The sequence below is a fragment of the Phodopus roborovskii genome, unplaced genomic scaffold, assembly GCF_943737965.1.
Source record: "Phodopus roborovskii unplaced genomic scaffold, PHOROB, whole genome shotgun sequence".
NCBI classification, from domain to species: Eukaryota; Metazoa; Chordata; class Mammalia; order Rodentia; family Cricetidae; genus Phodopus; species Phodopus roborovskii.
Genome location: NW_026125593.1, coordinates 132,862 through 146,272, shown reverse-complemented (window position 1 = coordinate 146,272; position 13,411 = coordinate 132,862).

The window sequence follows — 13,411 nt, the reverse complement described above, 5'->3', positions numbered from 1 at the left end:
GCTCTTAATATTCTTTCTTTATTCTGTATGCTAGGTGTATTGATTATATGTCGAGGGGTCTTTTTTTTCTTTGGTCCAAACCATTTGGGGTTTGGTATGCTTCTTGTACTTTCATGGGCATGTCCGTCTTCTGATTGGGAAGGCTTTCCTGGATGATTTTGTTGAATATGTTTTTGGCACCTTTGCGCTGTGCTTCTTCACCTTCGTCTATGCCTATTATTCTTAGGTTTGGCCATTTCACGGTGTCCCACATTTCCTGGATGTTTTGTCATAAGGATTTGTTGGATATATGATTTTCTTTGGTCGATGAACCTATTTCTTCTAGTTTATCTTCTGCGCCTGAGATTCTTTCTTCCATCTCTTGAATTCTGTTGGTTATGCTTGCGTCTGTAGTTCCCGATTTTTTGCCCAGTTTTTCTATTTCCAGCAGACCTTGGGTTTGTGTTGCCTTTATTTTCTCTATTTCAGTTTTCAAGTCTTGAACTGTTTCCTTCACCTGCTTAATTGTTTTTTTTTTTTTTTTTTCCTTTTCTTGGCTTTCTGTACTTTCTTTACTTTCCTTAAGGAATTTGTTCATTTCTTCCACTTTTTTGTTTGTTTTTTTTTCTCCATTTCTTTAAGGGATTTTCTCACATCTTCTTTGAGGGCCTCTATCATTTTTATGGCGGTAATTTTTAAGTCGTTCCCCTCTACTTCCTCTGCTTTGTTGTTGTGTTCCTTTCTAGTTGGTGTAGTTTCCCTAGATTCTGGTGGTGTCATGCTTGTCTTTCTGTTGTTAGGTGTTTTCTTGTATTGCTGTCTTCCCAAAGCTTCTTCTAGTAGGCGTTGGTGGGGTCTCCCCCTCTCTCTATGGTACTTCCCTGGTGGGCTTATGTGGGTCAGAGGTTCAATATCTGTAGCTCTGGGTGGTCCAAGCTTTATAGGAGGTCTCTCCGCAGACAGGGACCCAGGGATGGGGTCAGGGATGAGGATCCAGTAGAAGATGCCTGTAGAAACTCAGAGTGGTCCCGCAGAGATAGGCTGGCAGAAGAGGACAATGACTGGGCTAATACTTGGGAAGTTTCTGCACGATCATCTGATCTCACTGAAACTGGCACTCTCTAGCTGAGGCCTCTTTCTTTAGTATGTTTTGGGGGTCAAGTACCTTGCTGGCAGGAACTCAGATTGGACCTGCAGAGATAGGCGGATCTCTGGGAGGTGCCCAGGACTCCAGCAGAGGATTGGAGGTGGGGTCAGAGACCAAGCAGGTGGAAATTACTGGTGGTCCCATGTGGATGGGCAGGTCTCCTTTGTTCAGAGTTTCTCCCCGAGAAGTCCCCGAAGTAGGGAGGACTGTTGGCTTCAACCTCTGCCCCAGGGCTCAACCCGAGTGGCAGGGCAGTGGGCAGTGTAGGGCCCAGGGTAGGGGGGGGGCAGGCTCGCGATAGGGATGGGTGGGGGTGTATCAGAGTCCAAAGGTGCTCTCGATGGGGTCAGGACACTGTGCTAATTAATCTTGCATGGGGAAGTTTTCTCTTTGTTTCCTAAGGACCCTATTTACCACCTGTTGACTCATGGAATGGAGGGGCACAATGAATTCTTGGCATCCTGCCATCTCAGGGCCTTTTGAGGGGAAGTTAGCAAATTCCAGATCATACTGTCCTTTATTTCAAGTGGGGGGGTTTACTTTTTTGTATTTCATTCCCCCCTTTTTCTTTTATCAATAGTTCTAATCTTAGAATGATAGAAATTAAAAGGCAGTCTGCTCTTGGCTCCAGAGGCTCCTGTACTGCTATATAAGTACCATAATCTGGACAGCACTCATTTATTTTTTAAGAAAAGTAACATTTTTTTTGCAACAGTGAGCAACAAGAGAGAAATAAAAATGAGCAGTTGTAAGAGGCTATCCCTGGGTCCTATGACCTTGAGTGGCATGGGGGTGGGTCTAAAGGAGGAGGACATATTCTGGACCGGCCGCAAATTGGGCCTTTTCACCAAGTTTCACCAGGAGTCTCAAGGTTTCCTGTGTGGTGACATCTCAGGTAATCTGGATCTCCAACTTGGAAGTGATGTGGAACTTCCAAGTCTCCCGCTGAGTAGGCCTCAAGGAGGTGCTTCCATGCTCTCTATCTCACTCATTTTAGCACCTTAAGCCAAGCAATCAGAGGCTGGGAGAACAGCACATCAGCACTATGTACAGAGGCACTTTCCACTAGTGGAGCCCCCCCCCCATAGAGCCATTTGTAAGGGTTCAGCCCAAACAGTCCAGGGGTGTTTTTAACGCTGAAAATCACAAAGGTAGGAGAGCTATCCAATCATCAATGCCAGTCTCTGCGGTCAATTTAGTGAAGATCTCCTTAATGGTTTAATTTATTCTTTCTACCTGAGCATTGGGATCTGCATGTACAATTTAATTTTAATCAATCCCCAATATCTTGGCCAGTGACTGACTTACCTGGTCAACAAAAACTGGACCATTGTCTGATTTTACTACCTTAGGTATTTTAAATCTTTGGAAAATTTTCTTCAGTAATTTTTTTAACCACCACAGTTGAGACAGCCCCATACACATGAACAGCTGATAAAGCATACCTGCTGCCTATTAATGTTTATGGACTTCTCTTTAGCTAGGCTAGAAGTACTGCTGCCCCAGCCCTTTCTTTACCTTTCTTTCTTTACCTTAACTGCCCCCAGCAGTGAACCGGTCAACATCTCCCCAGCCAGTGGGATGTCATTAAGATCTTTGCAAACCCCAGTCTCTTAAACCAACAGTTTATGGCAGTCATGAGTCACTGGTTCATCAGTCTCCTCAGGCAGAAGAGTGGTGGGATGAGATTGGCTGGTGGAGCCAACACAATCCTCTCAGTCTTTCAGTGAGAAGCAGGCTTTGGTGGTGAGTCATGCAGGTGTTGGTCATCATCAGTTGGGGGCTGCCAGACAATGCTCTCCAATGCATGGTGGGCCATTATAGTTGCTTTATGCCCCAAAGTCAACTTGGCAGCTCAATAGCTTTTAGACATCCAGGCCATCGCCTGGCTACAGGATCAGGCTTCTTTGACAGATAAGCAACTGGTCAGTTCCATGGCCCTAGGGATTTGAACAAAACTCCCCAGGCTACTCCCTTATGCTTGTCCACATAAAGAGTAAAAGGTTGTTTACATCAGGGAGGTTTAGAGCAGGTGTTCTCAGATGGACCTTTTTAATGGTATCAAATGCCTCCTGATGCTCTGGGGTTCAGGAGAATTTTTTTCATAGTCAGCAGGGAGCTGCTAAGGTCTCAAAACCTGGGATCCATAGCCTGCAAAACCCAGATGTCCCCAGAAATTCTCTTACTTGACTGGCCATCATTGGGGAATTTTAAACCCTTGGGGCAGTCAGGTCCAGGTGAGCTGCCCAGTTCTGCATGTGTCAGGGTCCTTCCATTCAAAGGCAAAAAGCAGTTGGCTGGTGGGATGTAACCTAAAACTAGTGGATACCCGGCCTATGACAAGGTCCACTGTTCTCTGGGTAGTCCATGAATCACCTTGGGCTTGGGACAAGGGTCCAAACTCCTGTCTCCCTTTAATTTTATCTTTTCTTAGAGCTAGGACCTTTAATATTTTTTTTTTTTTTTTGGGACACTCTTTTCACAATTGTCCTTTTTCTTCACAATATGCACACTGGTCCTTGTTGAGTGGGGTCCTGTTGCCCAGGCTCCCTAGCTGTCAAGGGCTTATTCTAAATTTTTTAACTTCTTTCTCTCTCTCTCTCTATTTTTTCCTTTAACCACTGTGGCCAAGATATTTTAGTCAAATTGTTTTCCTGTCTTCTGTCATGCTTTTTCTCGTTTTCTTTCTCTTTTCTCTGCTCTCTGTCTCTCTATTGTCTTTTCTCTGTCTTTTCTCTCCTTCTCTTCTATGTCCCTTCAATACACTTTCTCTGCCTCTTAACCCTCCCAGTCTTTGGAGTTTCTTCCTAATATCTGGGGCCCAATTTCCCCGTGAAGACCAGAGCCAACTCAGCTCTCTGGGCTTCTGAGGTAGGGTCAAAAGGAGTGCTCTCTTTACCTCAGCCAAATTGGTGGGCCATCTCTTGGCACTCAGAGACCTGCCTCTAGAGCGTGGACATGATTTTTAAGCTCTCTCTACCTTCAGCAGTGTTGAAGTTCCAACTGGGGAGAATCAAAAGGAATCCCAAGTCAATCTCATTTCCGCCCATCGGCCGCAGGGAAATTTTTCTAAACTCAAGCAGAAAATGTTAACAATCATCTCAATTAGCCTGGTGAGAGAACATAAGGAACTCCACCTACCCTGTAAGGTATTGGGGATCCTCTGAGAAAAAGGGGTGGTTAGTTTTCCAATTACAAAGATCTGAGGAGAAGGGCCAGCCCTTGAGGCTGGCGTTGGAGAGCCAAACATGTGCGGTGGCAGAGTCATAACCCATAACCCTGTCCTTCCATTCCTGCATGACTCTGCCCAGGCTGCCCCAGCCCAAGGCTGTTCAGCCTATCTGCTGCAGTTCAGCCCCAGTGGCTCTGGCTGCCTGCCACATTCCTGGGGGCATGGGATGAGCTCGCTCATTATCTCCCTGGGTCTACCGGCCCTGCTCTCCAATGGATCTAAAGTCAAACTTAGGTGGGGTAGTTAGTTGTTGACCCATGGGCAGAGTAGAAATGGACACAAACAGTAGGAACAGAAGAAGCGGAAAATCCACAAACAGAACAACATCCTACAAACAGGACAAATCAGCACAGTATACAAATATCACACAAACCAAAGTTACAAAGCAGGAGGGAAGCAGAGTCCGAGAGCTGTCGGTTCCCCAGAGAAGCAAGACTTCGTCTCCTCCACTCCTCCAAACAACCCTGTACTTTTGTTCAGGGCAGGACCTAGGGTCTCAGGACACCTCTGTCTCCCCCTGTGGTCCTCTACCCAATACAAGTCCTGTGCAGGCCAGGCACAGATTCAAATACTCTAGTCAAAAACACATAACATCAGACGCATCAGACATACATCAAACATATAGGTTGTGAGCTCTATCTTACCTCCAATTGGCAATGGAATTGAGTCTGGGGGTCGACCAGATCTCAGTGGAACCTCTAAAATGTAAGACCCTCAGAATGAAGAGTCTCCCAGTTTTGGTCGGTACTCCCAAGAACTCAATGTCCAATCCAGTTGCTGCAACATGCAGGAGACTTTAATGAACGGGAAATGTTTGCTCAAACAGGCTCCCTCAGCAGGAAGGCTACAGAGAAGCCCCATCCCCTGGGCACAGGTGTTTTTAAAGGCAAAACCCACAAGCTTAGGGAGGGGGTGTGACCCTCTGTCCATTGAGTACTTGGCCCTTTGAAGCCAGATGGTCTTGCTGTTAAGTTCAGTAGACCATAGGGCCTCAGGATGTGCTAATGAATCTTGTCTGGGCAAGCTATCTCTTTGTTTCCTAAGGACCCTATTTACCACCTGTTGACTCACAGAAAGGAGGGGCAGTGTAAATTCTTGGTATCCTGCTGTAGGAATTAAGACCTTGGCAAAGAACTCATTCCCCCTCCTGCTGCCCTCAGGGTGAACAACTGTAACCCTGGATAACAGAAGAGATGATTTCAAATGCAAAATGCTAATGCTCTTTTGGCTCCCACAGCCCTGAAAGTGCCCTAACCAGTCCTTGGAACCTGAGATGACTAACCGCCCCCTTTTGCTTCCCCCCTCCTCTATCTGGTGATGGTGTGTGTAAGCTAGCCCCCCCCCCGGAGTAAAGTGGGTATATAATAAAAAGCCTTCTTAATATTCAAGAGAGTCCAGTGTTATTAACCTTGACACCCTCCACAGTTTCAAAGGCTTCTACAGCAGCTCAGGGGCTGCAAGTGGAGGTCCTCACCAAGATTCTGAAAGCAAAGTAAGAGGACAGGGTGATTGATCCCTTGTGCAAGCAGGGACATATTGGGGTTAATAAGTAAATAAATAGAAAAAAGAGAGTTGGGGAATTCACCCAGAAAGGTTGAATTAGAATTTCAATTAAAGGAACTTTTAGAGAAACAGGAAACTGCACTGAAGACAGAAACTTTCTAAGGCTTTTTCAAATCCATTCAACAAGCTAGTAAAAGTGAGGAAGATGAGCATAAGAGGCTATCCAAGAATCCTCTGGGTGCCCGTGCAGATCAGAAAAATACCTTATCTTCAGGGAAAGGCAGGACTTTTCCTAAGGACCCTGGAGCACATCCCTAGGTGAGGCGCCCTCCCCAAAACTGGCACCATAGCTGTCTCAGAGCTGCACCAGGGCTTGGAGAAGCAAAGATGAGGCCCAGCTTACAAACTAGGTCAGCAAGAACTCAGAGTTCCTACAATGGTGATTGCTTGCTTTTCAAACAGCTGCAGTCACAGATGAGCTGCAGCTGGCCAGCACAGGCCTAGAGAGCAAAGGCAGGATGAGTCCTAGATGCCTACTGCTTTAGGAGCTGCTGATGTGGCTAACAACCAATCAAGAGTATGGAATAACTAAAAGTGAAAGTGTTTTAAGGACTCATAAAAAAATAAAAAATAAAAAAAAAAGAGAAAAAGAAAAAAGAAGTGGAAAAAAAGTGACATATATTGGGATTTGTTCAGATTTTGCATTTTCTTAATTCAAGATTTAGTTACAACTCCTGCATTACAAGAGATTTCATTTAAAGATGTTCTATTTCAACAAACTAATCTTGGTCTAAAGGAGAGCTTAAAAATGTATGTATGTTCTGTATGTATGGTGTGGCCACACATGTGAGTGCCTGAGAGTCTGAAGTGTGATTGTGAATATGTGAATGTGTGAATTCCAACAATAGGTACTGCTTAAATTGCTTGAGAGAGAGAGAGAGAGAGAGAGAGAGAGAGAGAGAGAGACACTTAGGGTTTGAGATCTGCATCTCCCATGACTGTCTTGCAGAGTGAAACAGTAGGAAATGGTCAAAGCCAGAATGGCCTGAGAGCCAGAGAAATCTGTATGGATGGTTCAAAAGAGTTTAGCAGAGGAGAGATTACAAAATTCTTCCTAAATGTTGGTGGTTAAAAAAGAAATTGAAAGAATGGGGGTTACTATAAGATTTGAGAAAAACTACTGTAAGGAAGCCTCAGGGAACTGCAGCCCTGTTTGGCCCTCCACCTAGAAAGGTGTCAGTGAAAATGCAAATGAGACCATGTCAGCTAATGAAAGCTTTACAGGTCATAGTAGAAAGTTTTCAAAAGTATTTGGGACTTATGTTATATCCTAAAGAAATGAGGCCTCAAAAAAATTAAAAATTAGAAAAGATAGCTTATGATCATTGAATGATTTTCAGAAGTTATTAGGAAATATTTCAATGGTTATGTCATTTTTTAAAGCACCTACTGGTGATTTGAAACCTTTAAGCAATATCCTAAAAGGAGATAGTGATCCCAATTCACCTAGACAGCTAAATGAAGAGAGTAGACAAGTTGTCTTACAATTGGAGAATACAATCCAACATCAGCAGATATGGTATATTGACTATGCAAAATCATGCTTCTCACACAGCATAGTCAGACTTCTGTCTTATGGAAAGGGGGATCATTGTTATGGTTGCATTTACCTGTTTCCCCAGCCAAAGTGATAAATCCTTATTTCGAAGCAGTAGCTTATGTGGTACAAAAATGCCATATGTACTCTAGGAGATATTTTGGCAAGGAACCAAATGTAATACATGTTCTCTATACCAAACAGTAAGTTGATTATTTCAAAACAGTGATTCATGAACAATTGCTTTTACTCAGTTTTTGGGAAAAATTGATAACCAGTTTCCAGCTCATATTCTGTTGCAATTTGCATTAATGCATCTTTTTGTATTCCCTAAAATTGTAAGGAGTAATCCTGTTAAAAATGCTATGTTAGTATTTACTGATGGTTCTTCTATTAGTAAAGCAGCTTATGTTATTGATGGGAAAGAATATGTAGTGCAACAGATCCAGCTTCAGCTCAGATAGTTGAATTATGATCTGTTGCAATAGCTTTTCAGCTTCTAATGAATGATACATTTAACTCATATACTAAAAGTCATTATGTCTTCAGAAATCTTCAAGTTATAGACATGGTTCCATACATTGGAGCTAGTAATAATCAGGTTAAATTACTGTTTGAGCAAATTCAAAGTGCCATTCATGAAAGAAAGGAATGAGGTACAGAGCCATGCTCACAATCAGTCCGTTAATATGGGGGGAAAAAAAAACTACATCGGACTCCTCCCTGGTAGCTGGCTGACTCCGTGGTTGAAGGGAACCATCCATGGAAGGAACCCCCCCCAGCCTTTCCCCTGCACCAGATTGTGGATTAGGAGGCCAATTTCAATACTGGCCTTTCTCAGCATCCAACCTTTATAATTGGAAGTCTAACAACCCCTCCTTCTCCAAAGACCCTATAGCTCTCTCTAACCTAATTGAATACAGCTTTTGCAGGTCCTCCTAACCTCGGAAGAAAAACAATGCATCTTCCTGGAAGCCCGGAAAAACGTCTTAGAGGATGATGGGAAACCCACTCAGTTGCCTAATGAAACTGAGGAAGTTTTCCCCTAAATCGTCCCTATTGGGACTTTAACACCTACTTCTTTATCGCCAGTTACTCATAGCAGGCCTCCATGGTGTGTGGGATGCTGCCCCACGAATTTGGCTCAGGTAAGACAGATAACCCAGGGACCAGAGGAAACACCAACTGCATTTTTGGAGAGGCTAAAGGAAGCCTACCGTATGTATAAACCCTTTGATCCTGATAGTAATGAACAAAGGGGCAATGTTTCTATGGCTTTCATTTGGCAGTTGGCTCCAGATATTAGGACTATGTTGCAGAGACAAGATAATTTACAAGATTATAGCCTGCAGGATCTCGTCAAGGAAACAGAAAAGATCTTTGATAAGAGAGAGGCACCTGAGAAAAAAAGAAAGACTTAGAAAGTTGCAGGAGGAAAGAGAGGATAAGGTAAAGAAGGAGCTAGAGGAGACAGAGAGACAGAGAGAGAGAGAGAGAGAGAGAGAGAGAGAGAGAGAGAGAGAGAGGTCATAGGAACCATAGAGAATTAAGCAAAATCCTAGCCACTGTAGCTCAGAATAATCATAATGCAGGAAGTCAGGAGAGGAATGAAAAAGGAAGGAGGCCCCAGGTAGATTGAGACCAATGTGCCTACTGCAAAGAAAAAGGCCATTGGGTCAAAGATTGCTCTAAGAGACCTAAAAATCAGAGGCATGGGGACAGACCCCGAAGACCAACTCAGCTTCAAGCCCTAGATGAAGACTAGGGTGGTCGGGGCCAGAAGACCCCCCCCAGCCCAGGCTAACCTTAAGAGTCGGGGGCAACCAGTCACCTTCCTGGTGGACACTGGAGCCAAACATTCGGGTCTCACTGAAATGAACGGGCCACTGACTACCAAAACAGCTTGGGTACAAGGAGCCACTGGAGGAAAACAATACCGATGGACCACGGAGTGAAAAGTTCATCTCGCATCAGGTAAAGTCTCACATTCCTTTTTGCATGTAACAGACTGTCCATATCCATTACTGGTTCAAGATCTACTGACTAAATTAAAGGCCCAGATCTATTTTAAAGGATCAGGAGCCAAACACTCTGGCCCACAAGGGCTCCATTTCACAAACAGGCAATATGCATAGTGGGGGTCCTTCAGTAGCAGACAGTGGCCAAAAGAATCTAAAGGCCTTGGATGCACCTCTTCTAGTTCTCCTGAGCATCACTAGTTTCCCTGGGGAGAAAACACACTCATCCTGACATCTATTCTAGTCTAGAGATTGAGTTGGGCAGATTCACACTCTGTGTCTCTATTGCTGGAAGTTGTCTTGTGACTCTGCTGTGACAGGTATCCCTGATTCAGCTTCCAGATTCCGACCCTCTATTCTTTCATGTCTTCCAATTTTCTGTCTGTCATCTAGGCTTCCTGTGTTCTCCTATGAAGTCTACTTCAGGCCTCACTCACTCCTTCCCATTCTTTGTTGTGTTCAGCAGCTTTTAGCCACCAAGACTCTTCGTTGTTTAAATTACTGCTGGAAAAACCCTTTGGCCCAGGAAACAACATAGGCACTGTGCACACACAGACTTGTCCCAGGGAAATCGATGTGCAGCCATCACACTTCCACTTTGGAGCTTTCTGTGATGTCATGGAGCAGCTTTGTCCTCTGGCGGGCATGTGCCTTGGGTTTAGCTCCATGGCAGAGGGGACGATGAAGTGTCCTCCTCTGTGGAGGGTGCAGTCTGTTTCTCGTGCTCATTACAGTTTCTGTCTCCCCCTGGCTACAACAGTTCCCTTGCTGGTCAGGATAAAGGAATATAGGAGGCAAGTTGTCATGGAGAAGACTTTGCAGAGAGTGCGGACTATGAAGGCCTAAATGCACCTGAAATGTTGGAGGTAATGGCTGTTGGGAGGTTTAAGGAGGTTTTTTTTTGTGTGTTTGTTTTTAGTTTTTCATGACAGGGTTTCTATGACTTAAACTCACTCTTAGTCAAAGATCTGCCTGCCTCTGCCTGCGGCGTGCTCATATTAAAGGCATCTGCCACCACAACCCTCCCTTATTAATTTTTAAGCAAGGGTCTCATATGGCCCTGGCTCTCCTGGGATTCATTCACAATATTACTAGTCACATTGTGTAAAGATAACAGGAGTTTACATCTATTTCAACTATTAAGCACTTTTATCACCTCCTTAAGGATAAAAGATAAAAAGTGATCCTCATAGCTGTAGATCTGGGACCCAAGGGCCCATCCCAGCCTGCTTAGGTTGCCTGGGTTTTGTCAACACACTGCCCTTAATTTCCAATGAATGTTCTTTTAACTTGGACAGTGGGTGAGTGAAAACATTGGTTTTTAAAATAGTGAGAACTATGCAACCTTTTAAAGCAAACAGGAATTCTCAGAGGAACTTGGGCAAACAGCACCACATCCTTGTTTAAGAAACATAGGCTTTGGAGATCTTTGGGTGATCATTGTGGCCATTTTGAGTTTAAGCAGTAAGGTACAAAGGATTTCCAGTTTGAGACCAGTCTGATAACATCAGAATGGACACTAAATGTGTTTTCATTACAAATGCCTACATCTTTATTTAGCATCTTTCATAGTGTGTTTGAGAAAGAGCTCATAAAATATAAACTCAATAATATGTACACCCAACCTCTTTTTTTTTTTAGACAGAGTCTCCCTATCTATGTAAGCCTGTCTACCTGGGGATTGCTATGTACATCAATTGGCTACAATCTCACAAAGATCCACCTGCATCTATCTCATGAGTGCTTAGATTAAAATATTTTACAAGGTTGCTTGACAAAAATTGTACATATTTATGGCATTTTGAAATTTACATATTATGAAATGGTAAAATCAGGCTAATTAATCCAATAAAGTCATAATATTGTTTTTTTGGTGAGACATTTAAAATTTCAGTGATTCTTTCAAGTATATGATATTACTTTAATTACTTTGTCATACATTAGATAATTATATGTAAACCTTTGGTTTCCTTTAAAAAGTTAATTAGACAATAGTGGCCTACGGGTGTATCTCAGTGAATGAACACATATACATCCAGGTCTTGAGTTTTATTTCAGATCTGCAGGGAGTGGGGTTGGGGTAGACAACAGAAAGTATGGGAGTCATTTCATGGGGTATAGAATCAAAAGTAGCATGACATCTGTGGTTTCTGTGACACAGACAAACATCAGCCTCTTTCTGGTTATTACTAATCTGTCTTTTTAAAAGAATTATTTTTACTTTATAAGTGGTTTTTCTTTCTGTTTTCTGAGTCCAGGTTTCTCAGCTGTCCTGGAGCTCACTTTGTAGACTGGGCAGGTCTGGACCTCACAGAGATCATCCTGCCTTTCTGCCTAGTCTTGGGAATATAAGTGTGTGCTACCATACCTGAACTTATTCTATAGTGTTTTAAATGCATCTAGGTATGTGCATTGTGTATGTATGTGTAGCTGGTTTCTGAAGAGGCCATAAGAGGGCACCAGATTCTTTGGAACTGGATTTACATAGATTGTTGTAAGGGTTTATGTGCTTAATGTGTTATTGAACCCTGACCTTCAGTAAGAATAGCATGTGTTCTTAGCTGCTGAGCCATCTTTCCAGCCCAGTTATTAGGAATCTTTTAATGAGCTCTTTTCAAATACCTAGCATAGCTTTGGGTAACAGTCAGTGTATCCTGTGATTCTTAGATTATAGTGGGGTGGCAGATTCCTCAGAGAGACAATGCATACTAAAATATTTGCGTTGTAGGAAGGAAGTGCCCCCCACTTTATTATCTTCAGAAAACAGTATATGAAGAGAGATACATTTTAGAATTTTTGTGACTATTATTTATGATAGCAAAGTACTCAGAATGGCATTTGACATGGATAGACTGAGTAAAGGAAGTACATACTGATTTGTTTGGTAAATTAAATATATTGTATGGGTTATACTGTGCATACATATACTCCTGGCACTCAGACAGCTGGGCAAAGAGGACAAATAGTTTGATGCTCTTTTAGCATACACAGTGAGACCACGTCTCAAAAAGTAAATACAAGTTTTGAAAATATCTGATTTCTAGGCAATTCTCAGGAGAATTACCTCACAGATGAGTACATGTAATCTTTGTTTTTAAAAACAATTTTAGACACTGTGTGTGTGTGTGTGTGTGTGTGTGTGTGTGTGTGTGTGTGTGTGTGTGTATAGGATGGTCCCTAGCTTTTCCTCCAGAGTCCATGAACTCTCACAAACTTGGATCCCCCCTTGCTCATATAATCCCTCCTCCATCTCTTGGAACCAGACACCCAGAGCTCAACCCAGTGCTTGGCTGTGGTGCTCTGCACCTGCTTCTATCAGGTACATGAGGAAGGCTTTGTGATGACAATGTGAATAGTCATGAATATCATTATAGGGGAAGGCCAGTTCAGGTACCATCTCCAGTACTGTTAGGAGTCTTAGATACATGGGTATTTGAAAATCACGTCTCTACTCAGCTTACTTCCTTTTTGCATTCTGATTATATTTATTTTTATTTCCATGTATTGGTGTTTTTCCTGCATGTGTATCAGTATGAGGATGTTGGTGTCCTGGAAGTGGAGTGACAGGCAATTGTTAGCTGCCATGTGGGTGCAGGAAATTGAACCCATACTGGTCCTCTTGAAGAACAGCCTGTGCTCTTCACTGCTGACCATCTCTCTACCCCCTTCCTTTTACAAATATCATGTGTGTCTGTGTGTGGTGGCATGTGAGTACTGCTCCACATGGGGGAAGTTCTAAGGACAGGGATAGGAATCTGTTCTGTTCATTCACTGTGTGTGTCGCTGGAGTCATACCCTGTGATCATTGTTGGCAGCAAACAAATTTACCCACTGTCTTAATTAGGGTTTCTATTGGTGTGATGAAATACTATGACCCAAAGCAACTTGTGCAGGCAAGGGTTTATTTCTCTTACATCCAGAGTCACAGTCCACTG